The sequence below is a fragment of the Onychomys torridus genome, chromosome X, assembly GCF_903995425.1.
Source record: "Onychomys torridus chromosome X, mOncTor1.1, whole genome shotgun sequence".
Lineage (NCBI taxonomy): Eukaryota > Metazoa > Chordata > Mammalia > Rodentia > Cricetidae > Onychomys > Onychomys torridus.
Window position 1 is genome coordinate 13,811,899 of NC_050466.1, and position 22,680 is coordinate 13,834,578.

General features: G+C 42.2%; 1 pseudogene; it reads right to left on the minus strand.

Annotated features, from left to right (window-relative positions):
• Window positions 1–20,115: 20,115 nt before the first annotated feature.
• LOC118574143 lies at window positions 20,116–20,768 on the minus strand (annotated as a pseudogene).
• Between the last annotated feature and the right edge of the window lie 1,912 nt (window positions 20,769–22,680).

A 22,680-nucleotide genomic window follows, 5' to 3' on the forward strand; every position in this document is an offset into this window, starting at 1 on the left:
GTCAAGACAAAAATTAAGAAATTAAGTCATTAAGAAATGAATGACTTTTGAGAACTGAATAGAAATGAATATACAATATACCCAAATTAATGGGACACAATGAAAGCTGTTCTGAGGCAAGTTCATTGCACTAGTACATAAAAAATGAAGAGATCTCATACTGGTCACTTAATAGCACACCTGAAAGCTCTAGAAGAAAAACAGAAGACAATCACATGTTGAGGGCTGGGGGAGTATATAGCAGGTGACAACTGAAGTTTGACAAGTCGAACAACCAGATATATATCTCCCTGATGGGGAGCCCTAACTGGCAAAGCTGTAGGAAACTGGTTGTTTTCTGTCTGTAATTTTCTCATGAGCCACCATTATACCTCCCTAGAGGAACAGCTGTAGGGTGCTTTCCATAGCCCTTTGGTAGTGTGTTTTACCAGGTGCTGTTTATTGCTAAATCAAGGCCAGGCTGTTTACATCAAGATATAGTCCTTGCAGTAGCTCCCTTTCTGCATGTATCAAGGTTCAAACAATTGTTTACTGGATGTGTAGAATGATGTGGCTACATTTCTACTGAGCTACTCCTTGCCTGGCTCCAGAGAGTAGCACCTAGCCCTAATCCATCTTTTGTTTAACTGATAATTTTTGTGTCTCTTGTCATCGTATGTGAATCTTGTCTCAGAGTCTCCCTAGGTTACAAAGGCCTATGCAAAACTTGGTTCAGGAAACCAGCAAATCATGGAACCTGATAAATCAAGAAATTTTCCCTTGGCATTATATTGGTAGCTCCTATCAGGTTCTTTTGAGCATATGGTAATCAACTGGCTAAACTGTAAATTGAAGAAAATAAAAATGCCCTGGGCAAAGGGAAAGGAGTCAGTCCTTAGAGCCTTCAGTCCTTAGAGGCTGGACCCCCCTGCAGCCTCAAAGGCTAATTCATTCTTAAGGTGCCTCTGAGTCTTCTTTCCATAGATCCATGTAAACCCACACACCTGTGCTACAACACTTCATGACAAGAGCTGCTGCAGAATGTGAGTGAAGTTTGTGTGTGTGTGTGTGTGTGTGTGTGTTGGGCCACTGCATCCCACACAGGGAACCTAGGGTAATAATAAAAGTAAATGGGCACCCCATCTCATTCTTTTTGGACACCAGAGCTACCTACTCTGTCCTGAGAGAGTTTGGGGGGCCTACTTCTCCTTCTCATCTCCCTATTGTTGGGGTTGGTGGACAGCCTTACCTACCTCATCAGACACCACCACTTAATTGCATTTTCAGAGGCATCCCTCTCTCACACACACATTCTTAGTGGTGCCAAGCTGCCCTGTACCTTAAATGGGAAGGGATATTCTAGCTAAGGTAGGAGCATCCATTTCTTTCGCTCCACACATTTGCCTCGCCCCAGATACACCAGCAGCTCCTTTCCTCCTTCTTCTAGCCACTCACTCTACTGACTCTAACAATTCTTTTTCCTTGCCAACCTCTCTGGTAGACCCAAAAGTCTGGGATACCTAGAACCCTTCTATCACTAGGCACCAGCAGCCTATTACTATCCAGATACAGGACCCTACCAGATATTTCACTCAAGCTCAGTATCATCTCTCACTCCAGAACCTAAGAGGACTTAAGCCTATATCATTTCCGACCTTCTCAGGAAAAAGTTGCTCTGCCCAACCTCTTCACCTTTTAACACTCCCATACTTGCAGTTAAAATGTCTAATGGAACCCATCGCCTGGTTCAAGACCTCTGGCTCATTAACTCTGCAGTGGTCCCCACCCCTCCTGCATCCTGTAGTGCCTAACCCTTACACTCTCCTGTCCACTATCCCTTCAGGAATCTCTCACTTCTCAGTTCTAAGACTCCTTCTTTTCTATCCCTCTCAGTGCTCAGTCTCAGAATATCTTTACTTTCACCTGGACTGACCCTGACGCTCATCTGTCCACACAGCTGACCTGGACTGTTCTGCCACAGGGGTTCAGAGACAGTCCACACCTATTTGGTCAGACTCTGGCCTCTGACCTACTTTTTCTGTCTCTCCCTGGCTCTAAACTAATACAGTATATAGATGATATTTTACTCTGTAGGCCATCCTTACAGGTAGCCAAACTAACACCTCTGCTCTCCTAAATTTCTTATCCAGCTGAGGTTACAGGTTATCTCCTACTAAAGTTCAGCTGTCAACTCCCCAGGTCACCTATTTAGGTCTAACCATTATTCCAACCCACAAGGCTATTACTGTAGACAGAAGCATCTAATCTAGTCTCTTACAGTCCGTTCTACTAAATAGGAGATTCTGTCTTTTCTAGGAATAGCTGGCTTCCTATGGTCTTGGGTTCCATCGTTTTCTCTTCTTGCTTGCCCCTTATACAAGGCAGCTCAGGGCTTGCCACATGAACCCCTCCTCCATCCTGTCACTAAACCTTTCCAGAAGCTCCAACAGGCTCTTCTTCAGGCACCAGTGCTTCATCTTCCAGACTTAAACCGTCCCTTCTCCCTCTATGTAGCAGAGAAGGAGGGATTTGCCCTGGGAACTCTAGGGCATCAGTTGGGAGCCTCCTTTGCAACTGTAGCCTATCTGTCAAAGAAGTTAGACCTTACCAGTCAGGACTGGGTGCTGTGCATCCATGCCCTAGCAGCTGCAGAGCTCCTTATTCGGGAATCAAAGAAGCTAAGCTTTGGGTCACCCATTACTGTCTTATCTCACCATAATCTGTCCCATCTCTTAGCTTATAAAGGCTTACAAACTTTACCTCCTGCCCGGGTTCTTTCTCTCCAGGTGGCATTACTACAGGATGCCACACTTGCTTTCCAGACTTGCCCACCTCTTAATATTTCAAGCCTCCTCCCTCGACCTAATGCTGACTATTCTGCTTCTCATTCCTGCACTGAAACCTTAGAGGAACTGTTACCTCACCCTTCACACATACAGGAAGGCATATTGCCTCAGGCTACTTATATCTGGTACACAGATGGCAGCTCCTTTTTATACGAAGGGACCCATAAAACGGGTTATGCCATAGTGTCAGATACTGAGATAATAGAGGCACAGGCATTACCCACAAACACCACTAGCCAATAGGCTGAGATGATAGTTTTCACCTGTGCCTTCCAGTTGGCACACGGACAATCTCTAAATGTTTACACAGACTCCAAATATGCTTTTCATATCCTCCTGTCCCATGCTGCTATTTGGAGGGAGCATGACCTTCTCACAGCAAAAGGGGATCCATATCTAACTCAGGCCAAATAATAGCCATGCTGGAGGCTTCCCACCTCCCCAAGGCCATAGGAATTGTCCACTGCCCATCTCATCAGACCAATAGCTCTATCATCTCTAGGGGAAAGAACCAAGCTGACCAGGCAGCCAGGACAGTGGCCCTCCAGGGCCAAGTCTCACCTCACCCACCACAGGCAATCCATACAGTACAGCTTACACTCTCACAGGGAACTCCTGACACTAGACAAATTCTTTCCCATCTACACCAGCTCTTTCATCCTAATAATCTTGCTCTGTCTCAATTTGTAAAAGCTCACCTGCAGTCCACCTCTGAGGACTTATAGTTCTTAAGAACTATTACTGCCCCTTGTGAGATCTGCCAAAAAAAAATCCAAAAAACAAAACTAAAAGATCCTAATGTCAAGTACAGGAGTCAGCTTTTTCCCACCCACCAGGCTAGCGGTTCCCCTCCAGGGACTGACTGGCAGTTCGATTTTACCCATATGCCCACAATCAGGAAAGTTGAATATCTTCTTGTGATGGTGGACTAATTTTCAAGTTGGGTGGAGGCATACCCGGTTTCTAACAAGCAGGCTCAGACATTTGCAGACCTCCTTCTTCGAGAAATTATTTCTTGGTTTGGAGTTCCTGATTTTCTTCAGTCTGACAATGGCCTGGAGTTCAGCTCTCAGATTTTTCAGACATTAGCTAAGGCTCTTAACTTTCCTTGGCATTGTCATGACCCATACTGTCCTCAATCCTCAGGAAAAGTGGAGCGTACCAACTGGTCTTTAAAAACTATTCTTACTAAGATGTCACAGGAACTTCACCTTGACTGGGTAAGATTATTGCCTCTAGCTCTTCTCAGGCTCAGGGCTCTTCCTAAAAACCCTCTTTCAATTTCTCCGTTTGAACTAATGTATGGAAGGCCAGTTCTAATACCAGGTCTTCTATCCAACCCTCCAACTATTCCAGATAGCCTGTTATATCCCCTTTTATGTCACTAAGGTCTATCCTATGGAGCTTCACAGACTACTCTCTACCTCAGCCATGTGACAATCATTGTCCACCTCCATTCCACATCAGGGATCAGGTTCTTCTCTTTCCTCCAGGCCGGTGCCCTTCACCCCTTTCCCCTAAGTGGTAGGGATCCTTCAAGGTAATTCTTGTGACTCCTACAGCTGCTAAACTCGAGGGCTTTCCTCACTGGGTTCACCTGTCTCATCTAAAACCTTTTATCTCACCACCGTCCCAGAAAAATCTCTCTTCATATACATCAAAACCAACAGGGCCCTGTTCTCTCAAGCTCCAGAGGACATCAGGATCCACTGCCTTGTCACCAATTCCAGAGGAATAAGGTATCACCCCTTCCTTTCCCAACTAGGGCCACACAGAGGTGGAAGCAAAAGGATCATCAGAGATATCCAGGCGGTAAGGAAAAATGTAATGTAACAATCTATCATTGTTCACCTGTGTTTCCTAAATGCTAAACTAATGAAGGGAACAGGTGCCTAAATAAACTACCTCTAATAAGGCTTATCTCATGTAAAAAGTAAACAGAGTACTAAAACACTATAATAATCATTAATTCTATCATAGCCACCTTTTTAACATGTCTCCATCTGGACAGGCCAGATCTACCTCAGATAAGTGTCAACTCCAAAAATAAAATAATAATGATTTTTTTCTCTAAGCTTTTTCTGTGTCACCAGTATCTTGTCAGACAAAACGCTCCCAGCCACACCATGAAGGATGGACAGCTGCAGAACAATGGATGACAGAACTTCATTCCAGGACTCCTACCATCATCCCAGGACTTCAGAAGCTACCCTCCCCATTTCCCCCAAGAGCCAACCAATGCCCACCATTCAGCTAGAAGCAGTCTTTGAGAGAAAGGACACCCCATACCCACTCATCTGCCATTTTTTCTTTAAAAAAAAAACAAAAAAACAAGAGTCCAGGATGATATGTCCCCATGGTTGGGCATGGTTGTGCATGCCCGGCAGACCCTGACACTTCTACCTAGCCATTTCTGGGTTAAAACGTCTTGCATGACCAGGACCCTGTGGCTTTGCGTGGTTGCATAAAGCATGCAGCACAACCATGTGATCTACACACATGCATGGAATAGCCACATGGGCCTGTGTGTGCAGGCGCAGCCCAGCTTTATAAGCCAGCACCATGTTTCCAACACCATCTTTATTCACATGTGTTTTGTGCATGCCTGTTCACATCTGTCTCTTTTCTTATCTTAATAAAACTCTTGTTAGTGGATTGTGTCTTGTTTCATGACATTTCCTTGTAGGGTAAGAGCGCCACCAAATAACTAACATTTTGTCCAACACACCCAATGCAATGGAGGCTGGAGGAAGTTCCCAGCCTGAATTGTGCATATCTTTTAAAGGTAAAAACCACAAAATTACAATAGTAAGAGGTTTCCATACATGTACATTTCTGATTGGCTTGGGTCTAGGAATTTCTCGGAAATCAAGACTTAATCTTATATCTAAAGGGGGTGGGTGCTCATCACTGTTCCTCATTGGCTGCCTTTGGGTGGGGACATCTTTGTGGCTAAGCAATTACCATGGAGACTGGGGTTGGGACATTCCATGGTTAAATAGTTACCCTGGAGACCAAGGTTGGAACATTCCATGGTCAAAGATGTATTACCTAATGAATACCTTGTGAAATGGCTACCTTGTGACTCTATACTTTGCACTTTTCTAATTCCCCAAATCTGGGTTGTCTGGTTCCAGTAATTTCAAGGCCTGTGCCAGTAACTCAAGGCCTATACCTAAAAATGGAGACATCTTAGGCCTTATTTTTAAGATGAAAGCATTTTGGTCTTATTTTTGGTCTCACATATCTCACTTACCAGGCTAAATGAAGATACAATAAGCAATTTAAAGAGCCTTATAGTGACCACAGAAATAGAAGCAGTAATTAAAATCGCCTGACCAAAAGGTCATCCAGCACCAGATGGTTTTATTATATAATTCTAGAAGCCTTTCAAAAAAGAGTTAATGCCAATACTCCTAAAATTATTCCACAAAATAGAAACAGAAGTTAAATTGTCAAATTCATCATTACCCTTATACCCAAACCATATAAAGAAGAATTACAGACCAATTTCCCTGTGAACATAGGTACAAAACTTATCAATAAATACTTGTAAACCCAAATTAGATTACTAGCAATAGTGGAGAGGGTGCCTGAACTGGCCTACCCCAGTAATTAGATTGATGAATACTCTGTCATCATAGAGCCTTCATCTAGTAACTGATAGAAGCAGATGCAGAGATCCACAACCAGGCGCTAGACCTGAGCTCCAGGAGTCCAGTCAAAAAGAGAGAAGAGGGATTATATGAGCAAGGGCGTGGTCATGATCATGATGAGGAAATTTACAGATACAACTGAACCAAGCTTGTAGGAACTCATGAACTTTAGACCCACAGCTGTGGAACCTGTGTGGGACCAGACTAGGCCCTCTGCATATGGGAGACAGTTGTGTAGCTTGGTCTATCTGAGGGGCTCCTGGCAGCATGATCAGGATCCTGGTGGATAAGCTGGCTTTCTGGAGCTTATTACCTTGCTCAAATGCCTTGCTCAGCCTTCATGCATGGGGTAGGGGCTTGGTCCTGCCTCAACTGAATGTACCAGGCTTTGCTGATTCCCCATGGGAGGACTTACCCTTTTGGAGGAGGGGATGAAGCGGGGGGGGGGGGGATAGGTGGGGCAGAAAGCTGGTGGGAAGAGGAAGAAGAGATGACAGGGGGACCTGTGGTTGGCATGTAAAATGAATTTAAAAAGTTAAATAAAAAAAGAGTGTAAGAGCAAGAAGGGTTGGAGGACACCAAGGAATCAAGGCCCTCTAAATCAACATGATCAATGTTCATATGAATTCACAGACTGAGGCAACAAGCTCAGTCCCTGCACAGATCTACACAAAGTCCTCTGTGTATATATTATAGCTTCCATTTGATTGTTTATATGGGATTCCTGACTGTGTGAATGAATGAGTCTCTGATTCTTGTGCCTTCTCTTGGGCTCTTTTCTTTCTGTTTGTCTGCTCAACTCTGATATATTAGTTTTTGTTTTCTCTTATTATATTTTATTTTATTATTATTCCTTAGAAGTTTTTTTTTTGTTTTAGAATGAAAGATGGAAAAGGATTGCATCAAGATGAGAGAGTAGGTGTGGGTTTACTGGGAGGAGTAGAGGGAGGAGAAACCCTAATCAGGATACATAATGTAAGGAAAAAATACATTGAAAACAAACCAAATAAATAAGAAACACATGAAAGGAAAATATCCCATAGCAAGGAGTTAAGCTTCAATGTTTTTGCTCTGTACCTAGCACACTGTCAAACATACTTCTCTGTTTTCTTAAGAATCATTAATTTTCATTCATGGGTGTGTTTTTGTGTGCCTGCGCATATGTATGCCACATGGGTGTGGGTACATGTGTAGGTCAAATGAGAGTGTCTGATATCCCACAGATGGAGTTCCAAGCAATTATGAGATGCCCAGTGTGGGTGCTAGGAACCCAAATCAGGTTGTCTGGAAAAGCAGCATGTGCTTTTCACTCTGAGACATGCCTGTAACTCCTACAATACTGGGAGAGAGAGAGAGAGAGAGAGAGAGAGAGAGAGAGAGAGAGAGAGAGAGAGAGAGAGAGAGAGAGAGAGAGAGAGACAGAGAGAGAGACAGAGAGAGAGACAGAGAGACAAAGAGAAATGGGTAGTGTCTATGAAAAACTGTTACTTGCTTTGATCCACTAGAAAGATATCTGTGTTAGACCCTTTCACTGGATTTATTAGTAAACACATACAGCACAGAGGAAATGTCCATCCTTCACTGGCCCTCAAATCAATGATGCTTTTCAAAGTTTCCTAGTTATTGCTTCCTCTCATTCTTGGGAACTCTTATTTATTTGTGAGTAATAAATAATTAATTCTTGGAAAACAAATTTATGAATAAAGGTGCCACTTATGCAACAAGAAAACACCCAATGAACAAGAATTATGTGCTGATCACTGTCTTATGTGCCAGAGAGATTTTCAAGTGTCAAGGTAGACAAAGGAAGTAAAGTAATAGAAGATATTTCCAGCTTGTATGTTGAAAGACCTCGCATCTTTGGCATGATTGGACAACACATGGTCTTACTTCCAGGCCTTTGCTGTCAAAATGATCCCCTGGTTCAGAAACTGTAACAATCCCTTTGGGATTTGTGGTAATAGGAAGATAAAGGCAGCAACTTGTAGTGTGTAGGAACTTCAAAGGCTTGAACAGAGCCCATTAACAGTGTCAGTTGTAGGTTACATCTAATGGAGCAAGCCTCAAATCTAACCAAAAAATGGTTGGTTAATCCAGTAACATTTATGCCACACTGTTGTATCAGTTGGCATATCTTTTAGGTGTGTTGCTATTGTAGCTGGCTGGGTGAGTGTAGGGCCCTGGCCCCCCATTTTGAGTAGCTGTTGCCTTGCTTGCTGACCTTAACCAGATGTCCTCCCTATGCTGATTCCCTGCAGGTTTCCTTCTTACTGAACACTCACCAGAGGTTCTTTGTGTATCCAGAGTTTGGTGTAAACAGCTTAGATGCAAGAATGTAGAACATTCCTTAGTGAACTTCTGCCCTCCGGGGTTCCTCCACTGTGCTGTAAGCTTGTATTTAAGGTTTCCTCCCTCTTTCAATAAAAGGCATTTGACATTCTGCTGGGGGGAATGATGCGTTGTCTCTTGTCTCTATTTTTTAATCCACAGCCCCTTACTCAGACATGGTGAATGGGTGGTGGTAGCACAAATGGAGGTCCCAACAAGATCTGAGAAAGAAGGGACGTTGCCAGTGGACACCTGAATGAAAGGCTGGCCAGCATTTTAAAGAAAAGAGAAGGTAAGGGTAAATTAAATTGAAATGGGTGCAGCTAGCTCACAGTCGCTCCTTGAGGAACAATTAATTGGACTGCTGAGGCTGCAAGCACTATCATTAAAAATAAGATGGCTAAAGATTTCATTCAAATCCTCTAAAATGTTAGTCCTTGGTTTCTGGACTCCCGAGGATTTAATATGCCAGATTGGGTATATTAATCAGGCCCAAAGAAGGGCCTGATTCCATATACTTAGCTACTTTTTCTTTGTGGCATTTGTTTAAAGATGCATTGCTTAGTGATGATATTAAAGTTTAACAACAATTAACTGATGCTAAAGCTGTGTCTCTCCAATCCCTTAACCTTCTGATGTTTCTGATTCTACAGAGTCATCTTCAGAGGGTGATGATGTAAAAGTCAGATTAAAAAAAGATGCTAGATGCTTAAGAGGAAAATCACAGAAGATTTCTTACAAGGATAGACCTCCAGCCTGTAACCCTGACTTTTGCAACACAGAGGTCCTTCCTTGCACACCCATAGAGGGGTTAACAAAAAGACTTAATTACCTGGTTATAGAAACTCAAAATGCTCAAGGTCAGAGGCAAAGGGAACACAATCTCCCAGATTTTAAAAACATTAAACAGCTTAAGGAAGCTGTAATGTCATGTGGGCCCCATGCTCCTTTTACAACAGCTATACTTGAATCTTTTTCTGCCTTAAATGTATCCCTACCAATTGAATGCAGTTGTGTCATGCTGCTCTCTGGGGGGGGGGGATTATTTAATTTGGAGGAGTGAGTTTCAAGAGCATTGTCAAACTACAGCTAATAGAAATGCCACTGCAGGCTACCTGGCTCATAATCTTGAGATACTCATGGATACAGGGCAGTATGCCACTATACAAGCACAAATTTTGTATGATCCCACAGTTTATGCACAGATTAGTGTAGCTGCTACCAGAGCATGGAAAGGGCTGCCTAATAAAGCTGCTGGTGAACAAATATCTAAAGTCATTCAATGGGATCAGAACCATTTGCAGAATTTGTAGATCACCTGTTTCAACTAGCAGGTAGAGTATTTGGGGATGTTGAACAAGCCATGCCTATAGTAAAGCAATTGGCCTTTGAAAATGCCAATAAAAATTACAAGGAGGCCATTAGGCCTCATAAAAATAAGAGCTTAAATGATTATCTTAAACTATGTAGAGACATAGACAGGCATCACATCATGGGACAGGCAATGGCTTCAGCCATAAGGGAAAATAATTCTGGAGGAGCCCGCCAAAAATCCTGTTTTGGATGTCGCCAGCAAGGTCATGTTAAAAAAATTGTCCTGGAGCCCAAGCAGCAGCAAAGACACCAGGACTTTGCCCCTGATGTAAAAAGGGCCATCACTAGAGTAATGAGTGCCAATCTAAGGTTGATGCTCAAGGAAATCTGTTACCGCCATTGGGAAACAGGCAGCAGGGGCTGTTCCGGACCCCCTGCAGCCAGGTGTGCAGAACCCTGGATACACCTGTCCCAGTTTCCCACCATCCCATCCGGTTTATTCCTCTAAGGAATCCCTTTCTGCCCAAGACCTTATCAGAGGCACTCTGGAAGCACCTCCGCCAGAACAGTATTAACAGGCAGTCAGTACTGGAGTCATGGGTCCACTACCTACAGGGTCTTTAGGACTGGTTCTGGGCAGGAGTAGTGCTCTTATGCAAGGTGTTAGAGTAATAAAGACTCTAAAAGAAAAATTAAAATCATGGTTGAGACTGGTAAGGAGGTGACAGTTATTCCCCAGGGTACTTGCATAGCACAACTGCTTTTGATGCCTCACTTTCAAACTAATAATCCTTTTCTTTAACTACATAGAGGTGAGGGTGAATTTGGCTCTGTGGGCCCTCTAGCCTGCTGGGTTTCCACCTTAGAACAAAAACCCTGCTAAATTTAAAAATTAATGATCACAATTTTCAGGGTCTTTCAGATAATGGTGCTGACACTTCAGTTATCTCTATAAAACATTGGCCCAAAGCATGGCCCCTTAAAAATTCCACCTCTCACCTACAAGGTATCGACACAGATCAGATGCCATTACAGAATAGGCTACTCTTAAATTGGAAGGATGAGGAAGGTCATGCAGGAACTTTTCAACCCTTTGTGCTACCTGACATTCCAGTGAACTTGTGAGGATGGAGTGTGTTAGATGGTATGAGAGCAGTGCTTACTACACAGCCTATACAACAGATGCTGAAGAGCCAGGGCTACTGCCCGGAAAGAGGCTTAGAAAAAATATTACAAGGAGATCCACTACCTGTGACAGACAAAGGCTGTGTTACTAGATGTTCTGGGGATACTAGAGGATTAGGGTCTTTCCCATAGGGGTCACTGCACAGGAGCCTTCAAAAATACAACCAATAAAATTCACTTAAAAATGTGATGACCCTGTATGGGTGGAACAGTGGCCCCTAACTACAGAAAAATTGGAGGCTGTAAACACATTAGTTATTAGTTAAGGAACAGTTAGATGCTGGACATATCATTCCTTCCACGTCACCTTGGAACACACCTATATTTGTTATTAAGAAGAAGTCAGAGTTGTTTTGATTTGCATTTCCCAGATATTTAGGGATGTTGAGCAATTCCTTAAATGTCTTTCAGCCATTTGAACTTCCTCTGTTGAGAATTCTCTGTTTAGTTCTATAGCCCATTTCTTAATTGGACTGTTGGGCATTTTCATGTGTAATTTCATGAGTTCTTTATATATTCTGGATATCAGCCCTATGTCAGATGTGGGGTTGGTGAAGACCTATTCCCATTCTGTAGGCTGTCTCTTTGTTTTGTTGACCCTGTCCTTTGCTCTACAAAAGCTTCTCAGTTTCAACAGGCCCCATTCATTGATTGTTTCTCTCAGTGTCTGTGCTACTGGTGTTATATTTAGAAAGTGATCTCCAGTGCCAATGCATTCAAGAGTACTTCCTACATTCTCTTATATCAGGTTCAGAGTAACTGGATTTATGTTGAGGTCTTTGATCCACTTGGACTTAAGTTTTGTGCACGGTGACAGATATGGATCTATTTGCAGCCTTCTACACATTGACATCCAGTTATGCCAGCACCATTTGTTGAAGATGCTTTCTTTTTTCCATTGTACATTTTTGGCTCCTTTGTCAAAAATTATATGTTCATAGGTGTGCGGGTTAATGTCAGGCTCTTCAATTTGATTCCATTGGTCCACATGTCAGTTTTTATGCCAGTTCCAAGCTGTTTTTATTACTGTAGCTCTATAGTAGAGCTTGAGCTAGGGGATTGTGATGCCTCCAGAGGTTGTTTTATTGTACAGGATTCTTTTGGCTATCCTGGGTTTTTTTTGTTTTTCCATATGAAGTTGAGTATTATTCTTTCCAGATCTGTGAAGAATTGTGTTGGTAATTTGATGGGGATTGCATTGAATCTGTAGATTGCTTTTGGTAAGATCACCATTTTTACTATGTTAATCCTGCCTATCCATGAACATGGGAGATCTTTCCATTTTCTGACATCTTCTTCAATTTCTTTTTTCAGGGACTTAAAGTTCTTGTCATATAGGTCCTTCACATGCATAGTTAGAATAACCCCAAGATATTTTATATCATTTGTGTCAAAACGACTCTGAGATACCACCTTACACCTGTCAGAATGGCTAAGATCAAAAACACAGAAGACAGCTTATGCTGGAGAGGATGTGGAGCAAGGGGAACTCTCCTCCACTGCTGGTGGGAATGCAAGCTTGTACAGCCACTTTGGAAATCAAAATGGCACTTCCTTAGAAAGACCCCCAAGACCCAGCTGTAGCACTCTTGGGCATATACCCAAGTAATGCTCAATCATACCCCAAGGGCATTTGCTCAGCTATTTTCATAGCAGCATTGTTTGTAATAGTCAGAACCTGGAAACAACCTAGATGCCCTTCAACTGAAGAATGGATAAAGAAAATATGGTACATATACACAATGGAATACTACTCAGCAGAAAAAAACAATGACATCATGAGGTTTGCAGGAAAATGGGTGTATCTAGAAAAAAAATCATCCTGAGTGAGGTAATCCAGACTCAGAAGGACAAACATGGTATGTACTCACTCATAGGAGGATACTAGATGTAAAACAAAGATGAACAGACTGCTACACAGCTCCAGGGAGGCTACCTAGAAAACAGGACCCTACGAAAGAGACCAGGATCACCCAGTGATAGAGAAATGGATGAGATCTACATGAACAACCTGGACAACAGTGGGAGTAATGAAGGGCAAGGTTTGGGGGAAAGAAAGCATAGGGGATCAGGAGATCCCAGCTGGATCAAGAACAGAAAGGAAGAACAAGGAATAACAGACCATAATAAATGATGACCACATGAGAACAGGAATAGGCAGTGTGCTAGAGAGGTCCCCAGAAATCCACAATGATACATCCTCTGTTGACTGCTGGCAATGGTTGAGAGAAAGCCTGATCTGACTTAGTCTGGTGATCTGATTGCCAAACACCCTAATGATCGTGCTGGAACTCTCATCCAATAACTGATGGAAGTGGATGCAAAGATCCTCAGCCAGGCCCCAAGTGGAGATCCAGGAGTCCAATTGTTGAGAAAGAGGAGGGAATGTAAGAGTGTGAATTGTTGAGCCCAAGTTTGGAAAAAGCACAGGGACAAATAGCCAAAGGAATGGAAGCACATGAATTATGAACCAAAGGTGGTGGAGTCCCCAGCTGGATCAGGCCCTCTGGATAAGTGAGACAATTGAATAGCTTGTACTGCTTGGGAGGCATCGGGGCTGTGGGACATGGACCTGTCCTTAGTGCATGAGCTGGCTGTTTGGAACCTTGAGCTTACACAGGGACAATTTGCTCAGCCTGGAAGGAGGGGAGTGGACCTGCCTGTACTGAATCCACCAGTTTTAAATGAATCCCCAGGGGAGCCTTGGCTCTGGAGGCGATGGGAATGGAGGGCAAGGGATGGGGGGAATGTGGGAGTGGGAGCAGGAGGGGTAGGACAGGGGAACCCATGGCTGATGTGTAAAATTAAAACACAAATATAATAATAATAAAAAAAGAAGTCAGAAAAATGGAGGCTATTACAAAATCTTAGAACTGTAAATAAAACTATCCTTCTCATGGAAATAACACAACCTGGCTTGCCTGCCCCTGTGGCAATTCCTAAACATTGCATTTAAATTGTGGTTGGCTTGAGGGACTGTTTCTTCACTATTCCTTTGCATCCTGAGGACAGCCCTCACTTTGCTTTTAGTGTTCCATCAAAAAAATCTCAGAAAACCTTATCAAAGATATCAATGGGTGGTCTTGCCCCAAGAAATGGCCAATAGCCCTAGTATATGTCAAATTTATGTGTCTTTGAACATAGCTCCCGTTCAAAAAGCTTTTCCAGATGTTTATATAATTCACTATATGGATGATATTTTATTTACTACTAAGGATAAAAATCTTGTTTTTGATGCCTTTTCTAATTACAAGAGGTTCTTACCCTGGCTAATTTACAAATAGCCCCAGAAAAGGTACAGGTATCTTTTCCCTATCATTATTTAGGTCATGAATTGTTATGCACAGGCATATGTCCACAAAAGATTACTCTGTGTACAGATCAGCTACTCATGCTTAATGATTTCCAAACCTTTCTGGGAGATATTCAATGGCTTCAGTCCACTTTAAAGATTCCAACAGGTCAGCGTCATCCTTTGTATGATGTCTTAAAGGGCAACCCTGACCCTTTATCTCCCTGTAAATTAACAGCTGAAGGGCATACAGCCCTACATTGTGTGCAGGAGGCCCTGGAACAGGTCCACATGCATTATATAGATCTTTCTTCTCCCTTATTGTATTTGATATTTTGTTTTTCTCATTCACCTATTGGAGTGTTTTGGCAAACAGGTCCTATTTTATAGGTACATCCCCTAGCTTCTCCAGCAAAACCCATTACTCCTTATCCTCAGGCTGTTGCTCAGATTATATTTAAGGGAATCAAGATCTGTGTTCAAACCTTTGGAAAGGATCCAGATATTGTGGTAACCCCATACACCCAGTCTCAAATAACATGGTTACAAGCTAATGTTAGTGATTGGGCCACATTGACATGCTCCATGCAGGGTCAGTTTGATACTCACTACCCCTCCAATTATGTGCGTCAAGTTTTAAATTGCATCCTGTTATATTTCCCAAGATAGTACAGATTACACCTATTCCTCAGGCCCGTGTGGTATTTACTGATGGCACTTCACGTGGTTTTGCTGCTGTGGTTTCTGGTAACATAGTGAAGAGAATGAAAGTCCAGGGCACTTCTGCCCAGATGGCAAAGGTACAGACATTTGCTTTACAGATGTTTTCTGATGAGTGTGTAAATATTTATACTGATAGCCAATATATGGCACATGCAATTATGCCTTTGGAGACAACAGCCTACATAGCATCCATGTCTTCCATTCATGAATATTTATTGCAAATGCAAGGACTCATATGGTCCTGCTCACATAACCTTTATATGGGGCTTATTAGAGCTGATACTCAATTGCCTGGACCTCTAAGTGCAGGTAATTAGAAGGCTGATGCCATTACTTGTATTGCTGTCACAGTAATTTGTTCTGCCTTTGAAAAGGCTACTCAGTTACATCAATGTTATCATCTTAATGCTGGATCTCTTTGTCATCACATGGGCATAACCCAGGAATAAGCCATCCAGATAGTTAAATCATGTCCTCTTTGTGAGGAACTTTTACCTGTTCCTCATTTGGGAGTTAATTCGCGAGGACTTTTACCTAATCATGTGTGGCAGATGGATATCACTCATGTGCCTTCCTTTGGAAAATTACAATATGTCCATGTGTCTATTAATACACACTCCTCTGTAATTTTTGCCTCTGCCAATTCAGGGGAAAAGGTTAAGGATGTAAAGAATCATTGTCTTCATGCTTTTGCTTATATGGGAGTGCCAAAATGCATAAAGACTGATAATGATCCCGCCTACAACAGTACGGGATTTTCAAAATTCTGCCACAACTTTTCTGTCATTAATAAGACTGATATTCCTTATAATCCTCAAGAACAGGCTGTAGTAGAACGCTGCCATTATACCTTAAAAACATATTTTGCTAAAGTAAAAAGGGGGGAGCTAAGGGCTCATCTCTCCTCTCCACATTCTATTCTTTCCCTTGTTTTATATATTTAAAATTTTTTATTGGTGGATTCTGCTGAAGTATCTGCTGCAGGTAAGCACTGGAAGGATCCTGTTGCAAATCATCCTCTGGTGCAATAAAAGGATCTTTCTACTGACACTTGGAGGGGACCCACTCTGGTGTTGGTGTAGGCCCCAGGGATCTGTTTGTGTCTTTCCACAGGACAATGAGGTTCCTCTTTGGGTTCCTGAGCACCGCGTGAGCCCTGTGGCTGCTGCTGAGTCCCAACATGGCAGAGACCTATTGGGCCTTCATGAAGAACTCTCCCCTCCTGATGCCAATGGGGATTGAGAGCCCAGTATGGTCAGCCTTGACAAGCATTAATGTAAGCCTAGGAACTGTAGCCCTGTGGTTGGATTCTTCAGAAGGTAATGTGTGGTAACTTTCTTCAAAAATGTTGAGAACATGTCACCCAGACACCTTGGAGATTAAGGATAACCCTGAAGGTCACTGACCTCCATCTGTTAACAGTAGCATGCCATCTAATTCTTTTCAAGGTGGTGTAGTACCTACTTTTCAGGAATGACTCTGTGCAACATTTATTGGCCTCCTGAAATTCATCTAGTCTCTTTTAAAGATACCTTAAAATTTGTGAGCTTGAATGTAGCAATTATGAGACCATTAGTTCTGCTTCTTGTGTGTTGTCTGTTTTTTTTTTTTTCTTTTATATTTATATTTCTTAGTTGTTCTTTTAGAGAGCTGCCAGCTTAAGTCATACTGGAATAAAAAATAGGCCTTAGTGGTTCGTGTTCCTAGAGTTATGTCCATGCCAGTAGACCATGACAGTAAAACACAGATAATGCTCACACCCTCCAAAAGAGAATTTGGCATTGCTGCTGCCATTGTTGCTGTTATAGCAGTGGCAGCCATTGCTGCTACTGTTTCTGGGATTGCTATTTCATAATTGGTTACTACAGCTAACACAGTGGAGACCCTAACAACAAAAGTAGCTGTAGTGGATAGCCATCCCAGCATTGGCCTGGAAGTTCCAACCCCCATTGAGGCTTCAGTAATGATCACGTCCACAAGGCGGGGCAGAGGAGGGAGCGGAAGACCGAGGATCAAGAGGAGGTTGCTATCTTGGTTCCGGGATGCTGGACGCTGGAGGTAGACCGAGCAGAGTTCTCCAGAGAACACCGCCGGACTGCCCTATACCTTTGCCAGACCCTGCAACCTACCCCTTCATTTGTAAGTTACCCCACAAAATAAACCTCCCTTTTAACTATGTGGAGTGGCCTTAATAATTTCACCAATAAGTAGCTACTACAGTTAATTAATCTTTCATTCTATTGGACATGATAAATTTAATTCAACAGTTACATACATTTTGATTGGCTTTGATAGTTATAAAATTAATAAAACTCAAGTTCCACTTGCTTTTGGAATACCACCTTACAAATACTCCAATTTGCAGTAAAGCTCCTTAAGGGAGGAAATGGCTCAATTGCCTTTAGCCTACTGGCTATGGGTGGCTTAGGACTTCTGTTGGTCTTTTATGTGTCAAATGCACAAACTACAAGCCCAGTACCACTTTAAGATCTTTGGCAACAGTTAACTCTTTAGCTCATGTGGTTGAGCCTGTATGATAATGAGAATTCAAAGAAGGGTAATTCCTGGGGGGCACTCGCCAACCTAAGACAGAGCACTGGTATGGCCTGGGCAGGAGTCTCCATGACGGATAAGGTGACCTACTGACTTCCCATGCAACCTAAGTCAAAAGCTCATTTTTTAGTAAAAAGGGGGGACCTATAGGGTTTTTTCCTATAGTCACATGTATAGTCCATTCCAGCACTCCAGCACTTTGAAAGCTAGTTGGTAGTGATGAAGACTCTAGATGAACACCAGCTCTATTTCTCCATGTTTGATAATATAGTGTTAAGTTCAGTAATAGGCTCTTACCTTAAATTCCAGACAGGACAGATTTTAATCTCACCTACTCCTGACTTCATGTCCTCTTTGTGCTTTTATATAGTCCAATGATTCCAATTTATGCTGCTCATGTTCTGATGAGTGAATGTTCACTTGTTAGATAATGACCAACCCCAAAGGGTCCAAACCCTTAAATAAATATGACCTTTTGTCCTTCAGAGACCATCAACTGTCATTTGCTGCTCATCTGGAATGTTGACTGGCTTGGTCCTGTTCAGGTCTTAAGTAGATAATAAAAGCTGCTATGAGTTCAGGAGTAGATCAGTCCTGCATGTCTAGAAGATACAATTTCACTTGGGTATTCTCTGAAGTCTTACAGTCATTCTGCTGCCACTTCTGTGATGGCTCCTGAGCCTTGGGAGGAGGGAGTGTGATGCAGATGTCCCATTTGTGGCTGAGCACTTCACAGGTACTTATTCTCTGCAGTGCAGGCACCATTGTAAATTCAATGTTAACTGTTGTTGATTGTATGAACAAATTCATTGTTGCTATTTAACTTGTATATTCCCCAGTGAAGGTCCCTACCACCTTCAGACACAGAATTGATTCTCTTTAAGGGATGGTGAGAAGATAGTTTAGACTATGGATTATCACACTAGAAAAGCCACACACAGAAAATGATTAGAGTTGGATCCACACATTTAATCCTAAGCACTTGGGAGGCAGAGGCAGGCAAATCTCGGGGTTCAAGAGAAGCCTGGTCTACAGAGTGAGTTCCAGAATATCCAAGTCTGTGAAGAGAAAACTCTGTCTCAAAACACCAAAAAAACAAAAAAACAAAACAAAGCAAAACAAAAAAACTGGTTGGAGCACCCAGCAGTCTGTGGAAAGGAGTGAACACCACCCACTTAGCAGGGCTTTGGTTCTGAAATTTCAAGGGGTATAAGAGAAGAGAGGCTGAGAGTGAAGCATAAAGAGAGAAGACAAGTGTGGCTACTAGAATATGAAAAAAGTGTATATGCACAAAATTTCTCAGTGAATAAATAATAGTATTTTTTAAAACCTTAGTTGTTTTAAAAGTACAATGCCTTTGTTATCTGTTTTCTCTGGTATTCTAATAGTAGAGAAAATTGATTTTTAGAAAATTGATTGTATTTCTATGATTGTGAAATCATGGCATATAGGATTTGGGACATGAATTCAAGAGTTTCTGATGTCAAATCCCAAATTTTTCCCACAAGGCTGGACTGACTGCTTTCTAACCTAGTGGTATAAAGTAATTCCATTTAATCTTTCCCACTACAGTGACTATACAATGTTATAACAAGGTTTTGACTTACTCTGTAGATATACTACATAGAAAAATGGGTACTAAATTTTAACATTTTATGCCATAATGCCTGGATCCTGTAAATCTCTTCTTACAGAGTGGGTTTTTGCTGATATGATTAATGAACCTATTCTTCTTGTCTGGGTGAGAACAGTGGGGAAGCAGCCAATATTATCATAGATGCAGAGAGTAGAGTTATACATCCAGAAGGCACAATTGCAGTCACCATCTGCAGCTTGAAGACATGGGAAACACAATGTCTCCTAGAGAACCTAGAAGAGCATGGCCAAGAAGTAGGCTTGAGCCCATTGAAGCTTATCTTACCCGTCTGGTCCCCAGAACACTGAGAGGTAGTTTTCTCTTATGTAATGCTAAAAGTTTGTGATAATTACTTATAGCAGCCAGAGGAAATTGTGGGTGATAATAAGGGACTAGGTAAGATAAAATTACAGAAATTTAATATTATGAACAATAGGCACTTCTCATTCACCCATCCTTTCCCCTGCCCATTCCTGGGTACAGATCATGCTATGTAGGGTGAGTAGTAATATAGCTTACTGCTTTGGGTGGGAGTCCAGTGATGGGGACTGCCTGTATTGAGTCCTGCCTGCCCTGTGCACATATCAGCCTATGCTGGAGCAGTCACATAGATCCAGCCAAGTTCTCCAATTCCTTCATGTCATTGTCTTCCTCTTATTTTTTGGTGGGCTTGGACAGTAGAGCTACAGAGAAGATGTTTAGTAGAGGTGCTATTTCCAGCCCACTGATCTTCAGCAAATTGTTATCTAGCTCCTCCTGTTCAAGTTCCTCCAACTCTGCCATGAGCTTGTCCTGGTCAAACTCTTCCCCGAAACCTATGGGTTTATAAATAGCTGTGTAAATTTCTGCAAGTTCTTGCTGGTCAGGAATGCCATGCATTAATTTTTCCACTTTATTGTTATCCATGTTGTTGTGGGCAGCCTACATGGCCTTGACAGTAGAGCAATTTGGTGTTGGTGTTGACATTCTCAAGGGCCTCCCACTGGAAGACAGGGAGCCATTTATCTGTGTCAGCTGCTTCTCATACCTCTTCTTATACTTCAGAGCCTGCAGGACCATATGCTTAATTTTGGTGTGGTGATTTTTGGCAACCTTCAGCTCCTGCTCAATCTTCTCTAGAATCTTCTCCAGGAACTTCTGCTCTTGCATAGCATCTCCCCCATGTCCCAAAGCCACTGGATGGCATCCTGCAATGTTTGGCCACCATACACAGCCTTACCCACTTCAGCCAAGAATAGCTTCTGGAACACAGCCATGGTTGCTGATGCTCTGCTAGACTCTGGTGCCTGCGTTCAGCTTCCCTGCTCCTCACTGCCAAAGGCCCCACCTCTGCCTTCACCCCACATCTAGTCTGATGCTAGGACCCAATCCTAACTCCTATAGCATCTTAGTAGGCCACATACATCATAGATTTGAGTTGAATTCATTCATTCAGCTGACTAAAAGTGTTAAAGTACATGGAAATGTGCTAGACATGGTGGCACATACCATTAGTCCCATCACTCTGGAGGCAGAGGTAGGTGGACCTCTGCAATTGTGAGGAAGTCATGGTCAAGGGGGCCAGCCAAGATAGGACTATACAATGAGACCTTGTTTCTAAATATGGAAAAAAAAGAAGAAAAATGAGAGTAAAAAGAAATTTCAAAATAATACCTAAGCACAGTCCCTAGAATAAATTCAATTTGGGATGAAACTTAGGTCTGTTGACTAAGTTTTACCATATTGCTTTCAATTATCAGTAGTTTAACTGTGGTTGAAATATTGTGCACCCCAATAAACTTATCTGGGGGGTCACTATATTAAACATAGAGGCCAGGCAGTGGTAGCACACACCTTTAATCTTAGCCTTCTGGAGGCAGAGATCCATCTGGATCTCTGTGAGTTCTAGGCCACACTGGAAACAGCCACGCACATGCCTTTAATCCCAGGAAATGACAGCAGGAATCCAAAAGGTATATAAGGTGTGAGGACTAGGAACTAGAGGATTTCAGGCTTTTTAAGCTTTTAGGCTTTTAGCAGCAGTTGAGCTGAGATCCATTTAGATGAGGACTCAGAGGCTTATAGTTTGAGCAAACAGGATCAGCTGAGAAGATGGCAAAGTGAGGTTACCTGTGGCTTGTTCTGATTCTCTGATCTTTCATCATTCACCCCAATATATGGCTCCTGAGTGTTTTTATAAATATGACCTTTTTAAGATTTGTGTTATAGTTTAACACTAAGCATTATGTAATAATAGTACACAAAACAAAAGAAGTTATAAAACTCAGGAAGAAGATGCTTGGTGCTGGAACTAAGGGTGATGCACCCTCTCCTTCCTGGAAGAGATATTTCTGTTGTTCTGAAGGAGTGGTATAGAGAGAACAGCACTCTATTTGGAAAACACAAAGGGCAGTAGTTCAGGGAGTATTGGAAACATGTGGGGTTACTAGAAGGGAAGACTTTCTAACAGGTTATTGAGAAACACCAGGGTACTCTAGTCACTTGCACAAGCTTTTAGTTTAATGGATAAGAATAGTATAAATTAAGTCAGGGAATGGTGATGCATGCCTTTAATCCCAGTACTCAGGAGATAGAGGCAGGTAGACCTCTGAGTTCAAGGTCAGCCTGGTCTACAGAGCAAGTTCCAGGACAGCCAAGACTACACAGAGAAACAAAACAAACAATCAAATAAACCAAAAAAAGAAAGAAAGAAAAAAAAAGAAAGAATATTTTAAGTTAAACAGTAAACAGCTTCAAATTCTTGTGTTTTTTGAGAACAAAGCACATACAGGATTGTTTTCAACTTTAACAACTCCTTTTTATGAACTATGTATATGTTATTAATTTGTTGCAGACATGTCTCAGGATATACCACTTATGAAATGAAGGAAAGGATTTGAGATGGTGGGCTACAGCATATAGATAATCTATTTAGATGAATGACTGCATATCAGAGGGTGGTATGAAGGATCTGGACAAAAGTGAAGCCTGGGTGTGTATAGGAACATGCATTTAAACAAGTCTGCAGATCCTGGAATAGCCAGTGCCAGAAAGAGCAAAGATACTACTTTAGGTGGGATATTCAGGGGCCATACCCTCTTTGCAAAGTACTTACTGTCATGGAATCCAAAGCTAGTAGATCCCACTCTTACTTCATTTACCAGACCCAAACTCCTGAGCAATTAATTG